The sequence below is a fragment of the Cannabis sativa genome, chromosome X, assembly GCF_029168945.1.
Source record: "Cannabis sativa cultivar Pink pepper isolate KNU-18-1 chromosome X, ASM2916894v1, whole genome shotgun sequence".
Taxonomy (NCBI): Eukaryota; Viridiplantae; Streptophyta; class Magnoliopsida; order Rosales; family Cannabaceae; genus Cannabis; species Cannabis sativa.
Window position 1 is genome coordinate 34,910,664 of NC_083610.1, and position 22,179 is coordinate 34,932,842.

At 29.3% G+C, this 22,179-nt stretch overlaps 1 long non-coding RNA gene and 1 other non-coding gene across 2 annotated transcripts; both read right to left on the reverse strand.

Moving 5' to 3' along the window:
• Positions 1 to 12,298: 12,298 nt before the first annotated feature.
• TRNAV-CAC (transfer RNA valine (anticodon CAC)) lies at positions 12,299 to 12,372 on the reverse strand. The gene has a single exon. It is a non-coding gene; the product is annotated as a tRNA-Val (tRNA).
• A 714-nt stretch (positions 12,373 to 13,086) lies between these two features.
• LOC133031937 (uncharacterized) lies at positions 13,087 to 17,827 on the reverse strand. Its single transcript, XR_009684969.1, has 3 exons — positions 16,008 to 17,827; positions 15,179 to 15,245; positions 13,087 to 14,547 (listed from the first exon to the last, which is right to left on the reverse strand). It is a non-coding gene; the product is annotated as an uncharacterized LOC133031937 (long non-coding RNA).
• Between the last annotated feature and the right edge of the window lie 4,352 nt (positions 17,828 to 22,179).

The following is a 22,179-nucleotide window of genomic DNA, read 5'->3' on the forward strand; positions in this document are numbered from 1 at the left end:
AAACTGCGATTGAAAGTCAGGGAGAGCGATTTGGAACCCTAAAACACAGCTGAGAGCGGCAGGAAGAGCATAGAGATTCAAGTGAAGATCCAGAATTCATCCACCAACAGTTCTTTTCTTTATTCCTCTTTAATTTATTTATGTTGAATATTGTTATAGGAATGGTTATGGATTTATTTCTGAACTAAATTTCCCATTTAGGGAGGATGATGATTGTTGTTTAATGTTTTGCCTAGTTAATGTTTAATTACCATTCCTCAATTCTTGTGTGTGAAATTATCTTAGTTTGTTCTTAATTTCATGTTTAAGATTGATCACCTTGTGCATGCTCTATGATCTCAATTCAAAATCTGAAAAGTGAGAATTGAGAATGCTAAAATTAAGATAATCAATGTTCTATGTGAAACGAAAGTATTCGCATGACTTATGTGACGAGTAGATTATTGCTTAATGCTGATTTCATGTTAGTTTAATTAAGGAATTAATTAGATAACATGTGATTTAGAATCTAGAAGATCTGAAAGGAGCTAGGTTATTTCATAATCTGTCATTCACTGCAAGAATAGGATAGTAATTAATCATTAACGATTTGGGTAAACAACAACAGGATTCTCCTCCCTATTGTCTCATCTTGCTCAACTTTAAATTGTGTTATTAAGTTTTCTGAATTTCTTTCATATTTTACTGTTTTTAAATCATAATTGCTTTTGATTTACCGAATAGAATCATAAGTATAATTTAGTAGTACTTAATCCAATTCCCTGTGGGATCGACCTCACCTGTGTGAGATTTACTACTTGATTGCGTATACTTGCGTAGTGTTTAAAAATATAGCAACAAGAACTCCCAAAACAGAGTTCGGATCACAAAGTTATGCATTTTCAAAGTTGGTACTCAAATCTGCCCAGAAACTCGAGGGCGGGCCACGACATGCAAAAGCCATGCTGCAGCACCTGGGACCAACTCCCATGTTCCACTCAAAGGGGAGGGTCGCGGCATGCTAAAAGCCATGCCACGGCACCTGGGTTCCAAACCCAGAAACCAGCAAGCTTCAACTTGAATTTCAGCAAGAAACACACCCCAAATCATACCAAATCCACATACAACTCAAAGTTATTCCCCATGAATTAGCAAGCTCAAAGATAAGGCATTAGAATACATATAACATGCATCAAAACCCACTATATACTCTGAAAAATTCAGATTAATCAACCATGAAAATCAAAGCTTCAACTTGAGCTAAATCTCAAACAAATTTCCATTATCAAGAACTTGAATTCAAGCTTCAAATAATTAATTCCAGAGCTCAATAACAGAAAATTTCACTAATAAGATCCTCTAATTTCTGTCCAAACCTAACCCAAACAAACTCAAGAAATTAAAGCTCTAAGCATGCTCAAGACAACCCAACAAACATGAACATGCATCTCAAATTCAATATCACAACCCACAATACATTTTCATGCTTTCTCAACAATTAATTTCAGCAATAAAATAAAGATTAAAGTCATAGAAAGTTACCTCAAACTCAATCCAAAGACAAGCTCAAAAATCCACAAACTCAAAGCTTCAATTCAAGGCAATTTTCACCAAATCAAATTTAAAATTCAAAGAGGATTTGAGAGAGAGATGATTCGGGTAAGAGGAATGAAAGAACTAGAAAATCAATTTGTTTTCCTTAAAAAAATCCCATCTTTTTATCAAATATAACATAAAGGTCAAAATGACCATTTTGCCCCTAGGGCTAAAAATACACACTCACACACCTACAAGGGTATTTAAGTCATTTCACATATAAATAAACCCAATTCAATTTTAGACTATTCACCAATAAATAAAATGCCAATAATGCAATTCAAATTGCATTTCGGGTCCGAACCCGGTTCGGCCTGAAATACCCAGTTGTGACTATACTGCTCCAACCTGTCAGAACACACCTAAAAAAGATAACACAGGCATACTATATAATAATATAGTCCCATAAGCACGTTAATAAATTAATTTCACTATTCTACCCTTCACGGGTTAAAATTACTAAAATGCCTCTGACTCACCAACGGAGTCTTAACATGTCATAATTCATATCAATTCTCATATATTAAATTATATAATAATATAATTTCACAGTAATACATAATTAGCTAATTAGGGTTTTGCTAATCCAATCTCATAATTCTACGGTATTACAAAAACAGTGTGGAAAAAGCTCTAGAAGCAAAAAGTTCACCCTCATTTCTCGCTTCTCATGTGGAAACTGATGATTGATTGTATTCCCACGTATGGCAGACTCAGCTTTATTAACTTTACTGACAGAACTTGTGTTTTCTGTAAAGAGAAGATTGAAGATTCATTCCATCTTATTGCGAAATGCTGCATCACGCGTGGAATTTAGTTCAATAGTAAATGGGGCATACACATTGACATGATGGGATGGAATAATGTTATGGATTTTGGCACTTGGTGGACTGAGAATGAGGACTCTGATCTGTGCTTGTTCGCAATGTGTGTTTTTGATGTTCTTTGGTTTTGGAGAAACAATATTATTCATAACCATAAAGAATGGGATTTTCAGATGTTATTTAAAGATTGCCTATCTAGATTTCAGGAATTCTCCTCTATGAAACCTAAATTGGATTTAACCTTGGATGGTAAGGTTCTATCTTCTCATTTGTCTCCTTTGTCTCGGATGTTATCTTTAATTTCTAGGTTGATGCTTCGGTGCTTGGTTCTGAGGCGGGTATTGCTGCAATTCTAAAATCTGATGGGGTTTGGAGTGAGGCTTTCGCTGCTCTCAACTTCATTCATGTAAGCAGCATGTTGGAAGGAGAATTGGCTGCTATATCTTTAGCTCTCACTGCTGCTAAGAACAAAGGCTTCGACAAGATTAGTATAGAATCAGATTGTTCTGCTGAAATTCGAGGGTTAAATTCTGGTAGCTTCCCAATTGGGTGGGGTTATCCTATCTTTTCGGAATGTTTAGTTAAGATTAAGGATTTTGTGTCTGTTGATTTCATTTACATTAATCGTTCGATTAAATCATTTACGGATCTCCTTGCCCATGGGGCTTGTGTTGAGAAGATCCATGCTTTTGGTTGTATAAGGGAAGTAGCCCCCTTTGTGGTTACTACTTTGTGTTAGTGTTTTTTAATATATCGACTTTAATTATAAAAAAACAAGAAATATTGAAAAACCATAGTTCTTCGATACATATTTTGTATAATTCACACTTATAAGTATAAAATTATTACTAGAATGCTCCAACATTATCTATATGTAATGCTCATGTTTCATTTGTGTATTCTCATACTCCCATACCTACATAGCAAGTAAACCACTTTAGCAACTAACTAGAATGATGACTGACCCTGTAAATTAAAATGAGTCTTTTCAACGTGTTTTATTCTTACTCACACATTTTTTAGGAAAATATCACATATCCTAAGATTGCTCAAGGTCAATTACACTAAACGTTAGACTTCTTAAATTATGGACTACCGAAATAAAAATATATCTTGTTTTCCACACTTTTTTCCTACATTTCTTTACTTTTTTCTTTCCCAACAAAAATCGAATTTCAAATGTAGAAAACATCAAAATCTTATTGAAATAAAGAATAGTCACACATAGAAAATATCAAAATGGATATGGACTTAATCTAATTAATACTTATTTTATCCAAAGCAAAATGAGTCCCCCATTCTTCAAATTATTAGCTCCTAAATTGAAACAAAATGAAGCATGAAAGCACGAGGCTCATTCAAATTATTAGCTTCTAAACTATAATTATGAATAATACTTTAGAAAATCATTGAAGAATTATATCAAACATTTTATAGACACATAAATTCAAATCACCTTTATTACATACATCTTATCACAAACAACTCTAATGATTAAATCACATACATAAATGTAACACCCTAACTAATTTAGGCATGTTAGCGTAATTTTTAACGTACTGTACAGCTCATTGCTAATCAACAAGGTTATCAAAAATCGTGATTAATTAAAATTTGCTTAATTAATTAAAAACATAAAGTAACATACTTATAAAATTCCGGGATCCCGTTTACAAAATACATTTACAAAAGTTTGCTATTCATATACAAAAATTTTGTTGCCTAGCGACCATACAGTAAAAGCCCTGATGTCCCAAAGATCGTACGCTCCAAGCCTAACCGCCCCGACATATACAATCTTCATCTGCTCGCCCTCACAGTTGCTCAGCCTTAGCCTTGCCCTTACCTACAGATGGAAATAGCATTGTGAGTCGACAGACTCAGTAAGAAAAGCATAACATAAAACATAATAATATTCCGGGTTATAATCAGGCGCCCATACACCCAACCATAACCCTATTCCCGTGTCCCACACGGTTCTGAGTCTAGAACGTTCATACGACAATACTATCGACCATAATGTCAGCCTATACTCAATATGCTAGTCATACTCTAGCCATATTGATGTGACAACATCGATCAGTATTTCAGCCAACATACATTTATCAGTAATCAAAACAACTCTAAGTATACTATTACTGCTATCAATGTAATCTAACAGGCATAAACAACATGTATGCTAAATATGAAATAAAATATGCATGACATTATACTAATCTTACCTTGATTCTGAATTCAGGTGTGCCGGCTCCTAAATCACATCGATAACAACATGGATAAGTGACACGCTAAATCACAACAGGGGACCAAAACCCTATCTACTACAACTTAACATAGTAATATCCTAAACTAATAGGGAATTAGCCAACCAAAGTCTTGAAACTAGCACGAATCGATAACACAAATTTTTTGGGGAACCCAGCAGCAAATCCGGGTAACCAGTTTTACATGCCCGGTTAGCCAGTTTACACCAGAAAACCCAAAAAACTCCAAAATCTAACCAAATCGATTCCAAACTTTACCAAACCTTCCAGACCTGCATATTATACCCCAATAAACATATTCCAAGTAATAGAACGACCTAACATGCTCAATATCAAAAATCACCATTAAAGAGCCAAGCTTGAGTTCTAAAACTCAAAGCTTGCTCAATCAACAAACCAGCCATCAAAACATGTTTGAATCAACATATCTAACATATTTAAACTTCAGAAACATACTGCAAACAACAGCAACTAATTTCACAAATCATGCATAAATCTATTTCCTTAAAACCCAAGAAACTAAAGAGAATGATACTAGAAACTTACCTAGAGCTTAAGATCACCCAACACTTGCCGGAACAAGCTTGAAATGTAGAAAAATAACCCAAACCCTAGCTGGTTCTAGGTGGGTTCGAAGGAGAGAGAGAACTTGAGAGAAAAGTTGATTTTTTGCTTATCTTTTGATATTTTGTAAAATTAAATAAAATAAAATTGATTTTACTCAATTAATATCAGCTTAAAACACATAAAATTAGATTTAATAAAACAACACAATTCTCACTAAAGGACAAAATAAATATAGGGCAAAAAGACTTTTTTGTCCTTGCCCACACTAAAAGTCATAAACATCACTTAGGGGTATTTTGTTCAATTCTAAAATCTTGACTATTCTCGACATTCCTAATGACTAACTATACTTCCCCGCTATACTAAAAAATTACTCAGATGTAATTCTAAAAGCCATACACCGTGTTCTAATATTGCGGGCACAAAACATGCAAAATTTATGAAATTTCATATATGACATATAAAATGCATTCTAAATTCAAATAAACCATCATAAATAAATAATTTAAGAATAATTAATAAGTTTCATGATTAAACTCTAATTATCTGCTAATTTTCAAATTAAAGCTAAGCGGTCTTTACAACAAATATGTTGAAAGAAAAAAAAATAACAATAACTATCAAATTCAAAAAAGAAGAAAGAACAAACTCAATCCAAAAATATATACATATCAATATATAGGGTAAGACTATGGTAGGACCTAGCAAAAGTTCTCTACCGGTAGGGAACTTTTTTTTACCATTGATTTTAGATCATGTGGTTATTATGATGTAAGGTGTATACTCTTACGATAAGACTGCTTGTATATAATTAAAACTTTATACATATTATAATAATATTTAATGATATTTATTTTTTTAAAAAAATAATATTAATAATTACAACTTTTATTAATTTTTATTTTGAATTATTTTTTTTTAAAGTGACTTTGAATTATTTTTATATTGGTATTTATTTTTAAAAAAGAATTATTTTTTCTAAACTCTTTTTTTTTTTTTTGCTTCTTATTTTTTGGCTTTTCATAAATTACTGCTGGTTTTTTTTTATGTTTACACCTAGTCTTTTCTTTGTTTTTCTTTTAGGTTGTGCGTAGTTCTGGTGTTATTAACTGTTTTTTCAGTGGTTTTTATCTTGTTGTTTGGCTGCTCTTTTGAGACGTCACTAATCAAAAAAAAAAATTAATTAATTCGGTTAGATATTATTTTTTCTGCTAAAAAATTGAGTTTAGGAGAAGCAAGTTCGTACGGTTCCAATTAAAGAGAATCTAAAATCATTCAAGCGATCCTACATCAGAAGAATTTTTGAAAATAAATATCTATATAAAAATAATTTAAATTAATTTTAGAAAATAATAATAAAAATAATTAAAAATAAAAATTTTAATTATTAATATTATTTTATTTTTAAAATAAATATATTATTAAATATTATTATAATATGTATAAAATTTTAATTGTATACAAGCAGTGCTATAGTAAGAGTATATACCTTACATCATAATAACCACAAGATCTAAAATCAACGGTAAAAAAAAAAAGTTCCCTACCGGTAGGGAACTTTTGCTAGGTCCTACCATAGTATTACCCTATATGTATATATAAATATATATATATATATATATGGAGGAGGTATTAATGGTTACATTTTTATTGTAACCATCATGGCTACATTTTTTCAAGCCATTGAATTACTATTAAATGGTTGTGATTGATTTTGAAATTAAATAAAAATAAAATAATAAATAACTTATAACATGAAAGTAACCTGATAATTTATTTCCTTATAACGCTTTAATTAAGATTAATTATATTTTAAATTTAAATTAATTATAATTATTAATTAATTTTTTGCAATTTATTACTATATAAGGATCTTTTAGTAATTTATTTTTTTTGCACTTCAATTATTTAAAATTTTATAGCAAAACTTTTTATAATTTAAAATTATACACATATAATTTTATAATTTAGATTTTATTATACTTGTAATCTTAATTTAAAATTATTACACTTAATTAATTTAATTTTTTTATTTAAATCTTTAAAAAGTAAAAAGTAAAATAAGTTGAAGGATTTTCTAGAAAAAAAATGGCTACACTCGTTAAAGAATTAAATATTTAAAGTAGCTCGGGACTTTTTTCATTTTCTCAGAATCTACAAAAGCGCCTATAGTGTGCATCAGACGATGTGTCGTCATCAAGTACATAACAACTCTATTTCGAAGTTGTTTTGCAACTTATTGCTTGTTCTAATTGGTCGTATGATCTTTTTATTTGTGTTCATAAACATCCAATTAAATATTTTGTGATAGTCATGGAGTTGGTGGATAATTTTGAAATATTCAAAGGAGTATTTGAACTCTATAAAAAGTGATCACTTTCTTTTTAGAGTGTTCTCATAGTGTTGTAGAGGGAATAGTTTGTAGTTGGAAAAAGTCCTTTGAGACTTGTCTGGATCTTGAGTTGTCCGGCAAAATCCTTTGAAAAAATTGAAACATTTACGCATATATTCTACTTGAGCCTCATACATAGTCCATCTAATTGTAACAAAATAATTAAATATCATTTAAAAATAATTAATTATTTAAAAATTTATTATAAGAAGAGAATTTTAATTTGTGTAAAAAAGAAGTTTAATTTTTGTAAAAAAATAAATTTTATTGTAAATATTATAATTAAATGGCGTAATAGTTAAAATGATTATAGTAGGGATTTAAATATAGATAATTAAATATTATAAATATTAATTGTTAATGAGATCTTGTTAAATATTTAATTAATTATTTTAAGAAAATAGATAATTATAATTAATTAATTTTAAAAAAGGAATGTTTACCTATTGGTAACATGCTATTACAGGTCAAAGAAAAATATAACCACGATGGTTACAATAAAAATATAACCATTGAATAGTCACCCATATATATATAAATATATATATATATATATAAAAGGAGAAGAGTGAGGCAGTGACATGTCACTCTAAAATCATTCCAAAGTTATTTTTCTCTACTCTCCTTAATTCTCTCAGTTTTAATATTTTATTAGAGCATAAATCTATAAATTATATTTTATCTATATATTATTTTAATAAACCAATTAAAAACTTAAATATCTAACTTTAAATCGTCTCCAATTTTTAAAAAACATATAACTAAACCTATAAATATATATTAGGCTAATTAGAATTTTTGCCCCCTAAACTTTGACATGTACCAAATCATGCCCCTTGAACTTTTAAGGTCGTTAAAAATGCCCCCTGAACTATTGAGATTGTTGGATTTAAGGACTCTTGTCCAATTTTAGTAAAAAAATCTAATATGGATGAAAGTTCAGGGGACATAATTTAGTACATGTGAAAATTCGAGGGACATAATTTGGTAGATATCAAAGTCTGGGGAGCATGGTTTAGTACATAAACAATCACTGAAATAGTAAAATTGAATGAAATTAGACAAAAGTCCTTAAATCTAACAATCTCAATAGTTCAGGGGGCATTTTTAACGACCTTAAAAGTTCAGGAGACATGATTTGGTACATGTCAAAATTCAGGGAGTAAAAATCCTAATTAGGCTATATATATATTATATATATATATATTTATATATATCTCTCTCTCACGTTTTCTCTTCTTTTTTTTTTTCTTTGTTTTTTTAATGAAGATTGTTTTATATACATCTCTTTTACACACTATTTCTTCTTCTTCTTCTTCTTTTTTTTGAATGAAGATTCTCCATCTATCTCTAATCCTATTTATTTTTTTCTCTTTTTTTCTTTTATTTGCTTTAAGTTTAAGTAACTATTAATTTTTAATGTATGCATGACACCTCAACAGTAATCAATAAATAGCATCAAGACCTCAATTTTCAATATTTCTCTATAATTTAGAAACATACAGATTTTTTTTATATCAACAACTTCACTGTCATCGATGTCTTCGAATTATTCATGATTTACTCATTAGTATGAATTATTTGATGTAAAAAAATAATTTTTTAATGATAAATTCATAAAAAGTGATATTTAGTACTTTTTTTTTCATAAAAAAGATATTTTAAATCAAATTATATATATAAATGTACATATAGATATGTTTTTTTCTAAAAAAGATAATTTTAGTTTATGATTTATAACCCTAGGTTGATATTATGTTTTAATTATATAATTATAATTATGATTTATTTCACATGTATATATAATTATGATTTGTTTTAATTATATATATAATTTTTGTTTTTCGTTTCTTAATTATAGACCATGTTTCAATACCTTCATCTATTTTTTTCTTAATTCTCTAATTTTTTACTTTTTTATTACCTTTTTTTTAAAAAAAAAAAAACTCCAATTAAGCTAATAATAATAATAATAAAAATAAAAATATCTAACTAAAAGAAATTATATCAACATAAGACACAATATTTTTTCTTTCAGATTTACATACATATATACCTTCTAAGTTTTACTTTTTTCAATATATATATTTAATACCTTAATAATAAATATAAGAATTAACCCATATACTATTTTTTTTAATTTTTTTTTTCAAATTAACGGTTTGGGTTGCTGCGGTGGTTTCAATGTGGGTTGCTATATAGATTTTGGTTGCGATTTAGATTGCTCCGTTAGTTATTATAAGAGTTTCTGTGTGAAATTTCGTAAAAAAAAAAAAAAAAAAAAAAAAAAAAAAAACTATTTTGAAGTATAAAAATAATAAAAAAAAACTCTTAATAAATCATTTAAGAAAAAAAAAATAAATTGTCTATTTTATAATTAATAATTAAAAATATCTAATCATACATAATAACTAACAAAGCAAAGTCAAACTATCTATTTATAATTTTTAAATTTATGATAATTAATTAATAATTAAAAAATAAAATTTCTAAATATTTATTCTTTTCTTAATTCTCTCATTTTTCTAATTTTTTTGTTCTACTTTAAATTTTCTCCTTAATTCTCTCATTTTTCTAATTTTTTTTATTTTACTTTATTTAATTAAAGATCACCAATCAATTAAAAAATAGTAAAAATAACTATATATTTGTATATAATAACTAAGAAATAAATATATATGTATTAAAAAAATTAATCTACATATAACTTTTTTTCCAGAGAGAGATAATAGTTAATATTAACTAATATAATTTATCAAAAAAAAATTATTAACTAATATGCCAAAAATATTAAAATTCTAAACTTATTATGTTTACCACACTCTCTTCCCTCACATAATAAAAGTAATTACTGATCATTCTTTAATTTATTTTATGTACAAAGTAAACTTATTAGAAAGAATATTAATGATGATTACAAGTAAGATACGGTGATGACATTAACTTTAAATACAATAGTAACTACAAATGAGATACGATAATGATAGTTTTTTTATAATTATATAATGAATTTTCTATAAATTTATTAACTTATTTCTGTTTTAGATCTCTATTTTGTGTAAAAAAATATTTAGTTTTTAATTTTTTTCATTATAATGTATATTAAAAAAAAATTACCTAATTATTTATTTATATAAAAAATTGTATGATAATATATATATTTTTTAATTTTTTAGAGTTTTTTATATAAATTTATTATTTTTTTAATAAGTATATATTTTAAAAAATAAATTGATACTAATTTTATTGTTTAATTATTGTTTCCTAGATTTTGTGGTGATTGGACGGAAAAATCACTTGGTGACGGTGGCAATGGACGGTAAATAAGATGAGGCCTCAACATTTGCATTTTTTTTTTCTTTTTTGGTAAAACAACATTTGCAGTTGATGCTTTTAGCTCACACCATTTTAATTAGGAGTGGGCATCATCCAATCCAATCCAATCCAATTGAACCGAACTGATTCAATCCAATCTAATTACAAAAAGTTAGATATCCAATTACAATTAGATTGGGTTGGATGCTAAAAGTTGGATTCTAATTGGATTGGATCGGTTATTGGATGTCAATCTCAAAATCCAATAAAAAACCGATCCAATCCAATTACATTTATGTATATTAAAAAATTATTTATATAATAAAAAGAGTAATTTGCGGCAAAACTCCCTCAACTATCAATTAACTTGCAAAAAACCATCCAACCTCATATTTTGGTGGGAAAACGCTCTAAAGTACTGTTTCATTTACATTTTTAAGGTGCCGTCTGTTCAGCCTCGTTAAATCCTAATTTTGCCCACATGGAATGACAGGTTATTAAAAAATTATCCTACGTGGCTATATTTTACAAAATAAAAATAAAAAATTTAAGAGTAATTTGCGGTAAAACTCCACTAACTATTAATTTACTTGCAAAAAACCATCCAACCTTAAAGTTTTTTAGATGGTTTTTTGCAAGTAAATTGATAGTCGGGGGGTTTTGCCGCAAATTACTCTTAAAGTTTTTATTTTTATTTTGTAAAATATGGCCACAAGGATAATTTTTTAGTGACCTGTCATTGCCACGTGGGCAAAATTAAGACTTAACGAGCTGGACAGACGACACCTTAAAAATGTAAACGGAACAGTACTTTGGAGGGTTTTCCCACCAAAATATGAGGTTAGATGGTTTTTTGCAAGTAAATTGATAGTTGAGGGGGTTTTGCCGCAAATTACTCTAATGAAAAATATTGAAAAATATAATAAATATTTATTATATTTTTATAAGATTTTTTTTGTATGTTGAATTTGTAACACTTGATTGTTTAGTATATTTATTTTCATAATGTTTTATTCCTATTTTATTACTTAAAAATGTTGTTGTTTTAATTATTTAAAACTTTTAGCTACAATACACTTGTAAGAAATAAGAATTAGTTTTTTTACGTATTTTTCTTTATATTTTTAAGCTAATAGTGAAATTTAGGTGTGTAATTAAATTTTGAGGTCGGATGCCCACCCATAATTTTTGAGTTCACATGGGTTTTGCCAAAACAGTAAAAATTTTTTTTACGTATTTTTCTTTATATTTTTAAGCTAATAGTAAAATTTAAGTGTGTAATTAGATTTTGAGGTCGGATTGGATCGGATGCCGACCCATAATTTCGAGTTCACATGGGTTTTGCCAAAACAGTAAAGAAATGTCTAAGCCCGGGTTCGAACCGGGGACCTCTAGTGTGTGAGACTAGCGTGATAACCAACTACACCACCCAGACCCGTTGAGCATTGACGTTAAGATTCCTTATTTAACATTCTTTAAGATTATAAGTATGATCATATATTTCAAAAATTAAACAATTTGTTCCCAAAAAAAAAAAATCTAAACAATATGTAACACTATTTTACTTTTAAAGCACTTTATTTAATTTTAAAATTAATATAATGTTTAGGTGAAAAAATAAACATTCTAAAAGATGTTAGAAACTAAGTTAAAAGCTTAGTGGTAAAACCGATAACCTTATGCTTGTTTTTTTTTTTTGAAAATAAGTGTTTATATAAAATAAAAATTAGATCTTATTGTCATTGCAGCTAATGTTTAATATTGTTGATAATTCAATCATACTAGTTCAGTTTTGAGCATAAGCCCATTTAACTATATTATAGGTCGCAAAATTACAAAGTCTAAAAATAAAAGAGAAATTACATCCCAAAAATAAATTAAGGAGTCTATTACATTGATACATGTAGTTACCAATACTCTAATTGGAACAGGTTCCCTGAAGCGTTTTGATAACTGTCTCAAAGTCGCTCACAACCAACAAAAAATGGTGCTTCAAGGAAACTGTCGCCTCCAAGGCTAACAAGCAAACCGTTGCTTCGCCAATAAGGGTATCAGAGAAGCTCACTCTATTGGTGGCCATTCACAAAATCGTTCCTAGGTGGTCTCTAGCTAACTCCACCACACACATTGCTCATTCCCCACCTTCGCGTCACAATTAATTTTAATCCAATCTTCTGAGGGTGGCGACCAAAGAAGTGAGGCAGGAACTGGAGAATTAGGGAACAAATAGGAGTCATAATCTGCATAACAATAACTGATATAATCAATATATTGTTTGATGTTACTCATATTGTTATTATGTGCCTTGTCATTACGGGCTTACCAAATCGTATCCACCACAATTGAAGCTTAGAGGAAAAGCCCATCAACATTGACATCCTTCAACTTCAAGGCCCATAGAAACTTTATCCAATCCCAAACACGAGCACCTGAATCAAAAACCGGCATAACCCTTTAGGGGAATATCTCCATAAGTAGAAAGTTAAGTTATAATTGAGAAAAAGGTGTTCCGTAGTCTCCTCTACCTTACCTAAAAGAGGGCAAAAGACATCTTCAATTTGTATTCTCTAAGCTAGAAGAGCTTGAATTAGAAGGGCATTTGAGAGATTGCTCCACCAAAAAACCTTATGGCATTTCAACACTTTGTTATTCCATAATTTTTTCCAAAGGGATGGAGCCACAAGGGAGGAGCACTGTCAAAAGCTTGAACCAAGTAAGCAAGTTTACTATAGAATATACTTTTAGGTTCCTTGGTCTAAATCCACCGGTCTTTACCCTGGCTACTAGGCTTACCCCTTTTCAGAATATTACAAACTGAATTAGAGACTTACAGTCAAGGAAGGAATAAAGCTTAAGGAGATCTCAATCTCCATTGTCTTACAACAGGCCAACAACCTTTTCAAGACCCCTAGTGAGATTGGCCACAGGACTAGGACATAACTCTTTGCCATGAAGTATCCATGAGTCTTCCTAAATATTTTTGTCTTTCCCATCAGACACCATCTTACAAACCCCTTTCTTCATAATCTCTCTGGCTTTCACAATATTCTTCCAAAATTAGGAGTCCGAATTTTTATAAGTGCACTTCATTAAATGCTTTCCTTTTAGATACTCGGCACTTAAGACCCTGCAACATAGTGATTGGTGCTCATTGAGCATATGCCAATCCTATTTAGCTAAGAAATTCTAGTTCATCTCCATAATTTTTTGGAAGCCTAAGCCCCCACAAGATTTGGGGAGGCACAGACTATCCCACGCTTTCAAATAGAGACCATGATTTCTGTAACACCCTAACAAGCATAGGCGTATTACGTGATTTTAAACATACTGTGCAGCTCGTTGCTAATCAACGAGGTTTATGGAAAAACGTGATTAATTAAAATTTTTCTTTTTAATTAAACTTGTAAAATATTTATACAAAAGACTCGGGATCCCGATTACAAAACTATTTACAAAAGTTTACTGTTTATACAAAATACTTGTCGCCTAGCGACTAATTACAAAAATAGCCTCGCTGTCCCGATGATCGTACGCTCCAGGCCTAACCGCCCCGACATGTACAATCTTCATAGGCTCGTTCACGGTCCATCAGCTCTAGCCTTGCCTTTACCTACACATAAACATAGCACTGTGAGTCGACAGACTCAGTAAGAAAAGCATAATAATACTCATACATAAATCCCGGTCATGATCAGACGCCCATACCCCTGACCATAACCCTAACTGCCGTGTCCAACACGATACTGAGTCCCCCTAACTACCGTGTCCAACACGGTACTGAGTTCTGAACGTTCATAGGGACGGTACTATTGACAAGTAACAGCCTGATCGGTCGAACCGGTCATACTCCAGCTGCTGGTCATACTCTAGCCTGTACCGACGTGTTACAGTATCAGCCTAATCGGTCGAACCGGTCATACTCCGGCTGCTGGTCATACTCCAGCCTGTACCGACATGATACGTCAAATAGTATGGAACCACCAACCTAAGTATCAGCCTGATCGGTCGAACCGATCATACTCCGGCTGCTGGTCATACTCCAGCCTGTACCGACGTGATACAGTGTCAGCCTAATCGGTCGAACCGGTCATACTCCGGCTGCTGGTCATACTCCAGCCTGTACCGACGTGACACAGTTGGATGGTTCGAAGCCAACATACATATCTAATGTAATCTAACAGGCTTCCTACATGCACGCTAAACATGTAATCTACATATGCATGCTGTTATACTAATCTTACCTGGATTCCGAATTCAGGTGTGTCGATCAACCTGACTGGAACTATCTGCGCGGCGGATTACAGGCTCCTAAACCATAAAAATCACAACACTATAAGTGACACGCTAAATCACTTCCCGGGGACTTAAACTAGGAACTAAAAGTTTCCCTATCGATAAAAAGCATGGCAATACCCCAAATAACATAAAATCGAGGAAAACTAGGGTTTCTGAAATTTCCCCAACCGGTAGACCAGTTGTCCAACCGGAATTCTGGTTCTGGGAATTTTCAAAACCCATCCGGAATTCCAGATGCACAACCAGAATTCCGGTTCCTCGCAGGCAGAACTTCAAAAATTCATAACTCAACCAAATCAAATCCAATTAACCTCAAACCTTCTAGACCTGTTCTATACAACCCCTAGAACATTTCTAAAGCAACAAAACCGAGCTTCACACACAGAAACTCATTTCACCATTAAAGGTCAAAGATTGAGTTCTAAACTCAAAACTTGACTAAACAACCTATCATGCATTAAACCTAGATTAAAATCACATAACCAAGCATTTAAAAACTCCAGAAATCAAACCCTAACTCATGCAACAACTACAGCCACTAAAATTCCAATTTACTCATTGAACACCTAAGCTTTTACATTAAAAACTCCACAACTCTAACAACCTAACCATCAAGCATTACAAGCAGCTTAATAACATCAATTAGTCATGCTTAAACCTCTGCAAACAACTATAAAATTACAGCAACAATAACAACTTAAACTATGCATGCAAACATCATCATTTCATCAAAATTCTTCAAGAAACTAAAAGAGAGCGCTACAAGGATCTTACCAACCACTTGAGGTCAAAATCTATGCTAAAATCAGCTTGAAATCCAAGAGAAATCCCCTCCAAACCCAGCTGCTCAAAACCGAAAAGGAGAGAAAGAAAGAGAGCCTTTGAATTTCCAATTTTCTAACTTTTGAAATTTTTGACTAAATGAAATAAATGCAACCTAACTCTTTTTATTTCAGCCAACATAAAACATACTAAAACACATAATATTCCACTTACTAAGTCCACTAAAGGACAAACTAATAATGGGGCAAAATGACTATTTTGCCCCTTCACACCAAAATCACATAACTAACACTAAAGGGGTATTTTGGGAAATTCCGAATTCCCGGCCATTCCCGACATTCCCAATGTCTAATAAACCGTCCCAATCTACTAACATACTAAGTTGTGATTTTACTGAGCCAAACACCGAGTTCCATGTTACCGGGCACCGAAAATGCAAAATTATGAAAACTACTAACTGACATAAAAATGCATCTCAGAATTCAATAATAACAGTATAAATAATTATTTAAATAGCTATAAATAATTTCATAATTAAACGTGATTAACTGCTAATTTCCAAATTAAACTAAGCGGTCTTAACAATTTCCCTTCTCACAATCCCACCAAAAGTCCCTTGTGCCATCAACTTTAAAAGCAAGTCTCTTGGAAGGTTTAGTCATTTGCATCGTGTAATTTAGAAGAGTAAGCCCAACTGATTTGATCATAGTAGCCTAACCTACTTTAGAGAGGGTTTTTACTTTCCACCTTTGGAGTTTGGACACAAGCTTGTCCAAGATAAAGTTAAAAATGCATCATTTTGTCTAGATCTAAAAAGTAAATGATCTTAATGTCAAAAAAAAAAAAAAAATTGTAAAAGATTTAGGTTATTATTTTTTTAGATAATTATTATTTTAAGTTAAAATAATTACTATATAAAGATATTTTTTATTGCGCTTTAAAATTTATTTTGGAGAAGTCATGGTTCCTAGCATTTTCAAAAGAAAATTAAAAATTATTTTTTATTTTTATTGAAATACTTCCAAAAAAGATTTTTGGGAAAAAAACAAAAAAATGCAAAAAAGGAAAAAAAATTACAAAAATACTTTGGGCCGGCCCATTAAACATTTATACAGTCTATATATAAATATTTACAAAAATACCACATGCACTAAGCCTTCAGCTGTACAGAGCGAACCATGAAGATGAAAATACGCGCTCGTTTCAAAACCGCAAAACAACCAAAATGAAACCAAAACGAGAAAAATACAACTATTAATTCTGGCAAAATCAACTGGAAAAGAATACCTGCAATGATCTAAACTGAAAATGACGAAAAAAAAAATCAGAAAAACTGTGAAGAAACTGAAATTACACATTTGTTTTCTGTTTTATTCGATCAAAACAACTCCCCCTAATATCGAAATCCAGATTCATGAAATGTAGATCTGTAACAAACAGATCTGGACCTCCCATCAATTTCAAAACAATGTCTGATGTGAAAATTTAAAAAAAAAAAAACCTCATGAATAATACATCTACGTTATATACAGTTACATTTTGATTTATTTTTTGTTTTGGTTGCCTTATAGTTGCATTATCGTTTTATGATAGTTTATATATTATGCAAGAATTTAATTTGATGGGGACTAAGAAATAGTAGTTATACATAGTAAGTTTTGTGCAAATAGTTGCATATTAATTTTATAGTGAAATAACATATGCAAGTAGCAAAACTATAATAAAACTACAAAATAACTGTATGCAAGTGCAAATAGTTGCCTTATAGTTGCATTATCGTTTTATGATAGTTTATATATTATGCAAGAATTTAATTTGATGGGGACTAAGAAATAGTAGTTATATACATAGTAAGTTTTGTGCAAATAGTTGCATATTAATTTTATAGTGAAATAACATATGCAAGTAGCAAAACTATAATAAAACTACAAAACAACTGTATGCAAGTGCAAATAGTTGCCTTATAGTTGCATTATCGTTTTATGATAGTTTATATATTATGCAAGAATTTAATTTGATGGGGACTAAGAAATAGTAGTTATACATAGAAAGTTTTGTGCAAATAGTTGCATATTAATTTTATAGTGAAATAACATATGCAAGTAGCAAAACTATAATAAAACTACAAAACAACTGTATACAAACTAAAATACAGGAAAAACTCTTTGAACATCAACATCCATGATAAATCTCATTGTTACCCATTGATGATATAAAAATGGACAGGAAACAACTAGATAAAAAACATATTAAAAAAATACATACAGAAGGTGTAAAATTTCAAATAATAAAACTAACAATATTTCAAAATTATATTACAACTTCTAGAGAGATGTAAACTACGTAGTGGTCCAGCTGGGTAAAATTCAATAAACGTGTTCTGGATGTTTAGCTTTCTCTTTTTCAAAAGTGTATATTATGTGGTACATAATAAAAAGCAGGAGTGTTGTCAGCCCAACAAATACAATACATGTCCGTCCGCGCATGATTGCAATCATTGGCCTGGTAGGGAGGAACATCCACCAACCCAGAACTTGAAGTAGATAAAGCCCAATTGGCTAAGTTGTGAGCAACATAATTTAACTGCCTAGAATAGATGAACATATATCCACCAATCCAGAACCAGTATCTCCCAATAGTTGCTTGGACTATCATATATACTATATATCTATAAGCGTTTATAAGTGTTTATATATTACATATATGATATTTTATAAATTACATATTAAAAATTAAAAACTGAAATAAAAATAAAAATTAAAAATTAAAAACTGAAATAAAATTAAAAATAAAAAGAAAAGAAGAAAAAAAGAGAGTGAAATGATGGATTGATTGATAGAAGTCAATCCTAGACCTAAGCAACAATATATAAGAAACTAGCTTTACAATTAAAAATTAAAAATAAACTGAAAAGAAGAATTGTTATGGAAAAAAAATTAAAAATTAAAAACTGAAAATAAAATTAAAAATTAAAAATTAAAAAATGAAATAAAATTAAAAACTGAAATAAAATTAAAAATAAAAAGAAAAGAAGAAAAAAAGAGAGTGAAATGATGGATTGATTGATAGAAAATGAAAAAAGAGAGGGAAGAGAGTAGGATTTGATTGATGATGGATGGAATGATGACTAAGTGGTATTTGTGTAATAAAACAAACTTTGTAAGTAAAAAAATAGATATAGACGTGTAGGAGTATTTAGGTAATAAATTGTGCAAAAGTGATTTTTCATGTAAAAATTTCAAGATTTTTTTTATCTTTTACTTTTTTGAAATAAATTTTAGATTAAAACTAGAATCGAATAAACATGGAAACCACATGGGTGGCTACCTCGCCAATACAATCAATAAATTAGTAATCACCAGGGTTGTCTCATACAAGGCCTTAGGCGAAGCCTGAACAAAACCTTAGAAAAAAATTAAATTAGACATTTTTGATAAAATTATTACTTTTATCAAGATTTATTGAAATTTATTTTTCAAAAAAAATAATTTTAAATTCTTATTATTAGATTTTTATTTTTTTTTAATATTAATTTCATATAATTCTTCACATGTTTTATTAATAATCATCTCAATATGTTTATTTTTTTCTTCATGAATGAACTTTAATTCATTTATAAAAATATTTCATAAAAAATAAATCAATAGTCATAAAAAATACAAGAAAATAAGTATAATTATAATAATGTTATAAAATAATATAGAATAGAGAGAAAAACAAGAGAAAGAGAATAAGAGAATTAGAGAATGAATGAAAAATTTTCTCAATGATTTATTCTAATGGGGTGAACTGCTATTTATACAAAAATATAACTAAAAGAATAGAAAACTAAATCAATGTACTAAAGGAAAATATAATCAAGCACTAATGGCGATAAGTAATTTGGTGATTTAGACATCCATGTATAATATTTCATAACACTCTCTATTAGATGTCTATAAAGACTATCTCGTTAAAAATCTTGCTAAAAAAACTTGATAAAAAAAGAGTGCAATATATATGAATTAGCTCCCCCTCATTTAGGCATTCGTAGAGATCTTTTACTCATTGAATTTCAATCTTATATGTCGTCTTTTCAAATATTGATGTTGGTAATAACTTTGTGAATAAATCTGCAAGATTGACACTTGATTGAATATGTTGGACACCAATATGCATTCTCTTAAAATATATAAAGAAAAATTTAGTGAAATGTGTTTTAGTTTTATCTCTTTCAATGTATCCTCCTTTTAGTTGAACGATGCAAGCAATATTATCTCCATAGAGTACTGTTTGTGTTGATACTTCTTTATTGAGTGTAATCCATATGCTTTCCGAATATGTTATGTCAATGATCTCACTCTCACATATTTTCTACTGTTTCATAAAGTGTAAGTATGTTAGCATGATTTAAAGTTGCCTCGTTAGAAACCTTTTTAGAAAAACCCAGTAGGACAAAACCTGAGCTAAGAAAAAAAGAGCGCAATATATATTTCATATTCATAATCATTTGCAAGTTGTCTCGTTAAAAACCTTGTCAGGAAAACCCAATGAGAAAAATTCTGAGCTAAGGAAAAAAGAGTGCAACATGAATATGTCTCTCCCTCATGCACATATGATCTATAATTATTTTGGTGATAATATATCTCACAAAGTTATTATTATCGCTTTTAAAATATCACCGTATATTATCTATGATCATATGTTTTCTATAACTCTTTCAGAGTATGTCTGAGCTTCTAAATTATGGATGAGAGGTTCCTGGAACATCAGTATTTATCCAACTTATTGATCATTTATGCATGTGTATATGCAATGTTGTTCATACCAAAGTTTAAAATTTTAAGTAATATGATCATAACACATTACATATAATATAGATTTTTATTTGTGACAATGATGATACTCCAAGATCATATATTTGTTCTATTCTTATTGTATGATCTTAATTTCTATATCAAATAATCATATATCTATACTTATTAATGCATATGGAGTACTTTAGGACTTCTCTACTAATGAACAAACTATATACATTTAATATTTCTCAATATAAAAAAGAAATAAAAATTTGTTCTTCAATTATTTATAATATAATCAAAAACTCATCAAAAGTTTATCGCAATGTATATTTACGAATTTATATATTACATAGATAATCATACGTGTTTTTTAACTAATAACTTACTTACATGATCATATATCTATAATTATTGATACATATGAAGTACTTTTATGAAGTACTTTAGGACTTCTCTACTAATGAACAAACTATATACATTTAATATTTCTTAATATACAAAAAGAAATAAAAGTTTGTCTTCAATCATTTATAATGTAATCAAAAACTCGCCAAGTGTCTATCACAACGTATAATTTATGAATTTATATTACACAAACAATCATACGTGTTTTTTAACTAATAATTTACTTACATGTTTTTGTTTCATACAAAGATCTTTGTCATATAGTGCGCGCGATTTTGAATTTATATCACTTAAGACATGTATTAAATTCTTCTAGAATTTTTAGAAAAAACATATTTCAAATTCTTCTACATTTATTATAAAATAAAATATCTTGATTGTAGATTTTTTTTGGTTTTGAGAAATACTAGAAGGTATTACTAGTGGTGTGCATCACCAGTGTGAGGTGTCATACTATTTTAATGTAATTAAATATCGAGTTTTATATATTTTAATTTAATAACTATTATATAATATCATAAATTATTTACAACACGCTATTATATGGTTGATATTGGGCAAAATATGAACTTAGATTTTTTTCTTCTATTTAATTATTTTTATGAGATAAAATTTTATTATCTTATAAAATTTCCACATGTTTATATTTACTCAAAAATATTTATTAATTGATGTAATATTTATTTAGAAGAAAAAATTAGTGTATATTGTATTATTTTATTTTAAATATTTAATTTGTAGGACCTACACTTCAAATGAATACCCATCACGTATTCTCTAGTGGTTAGTTTCTACTATCTCATTTGTTTGTCTCTTATTTTTATTTTTATTTATTTATTTATTTTAATGGAAAGAGTCAATGAACTACTTAGCATATTATTTTTTGTACTACTTCAAAACTTCTTATATATATTTTGGAAAATTAAAGGGGGTCAAGGCCACCCTTATCCCAATGTACATCCACCACTGTATATGTA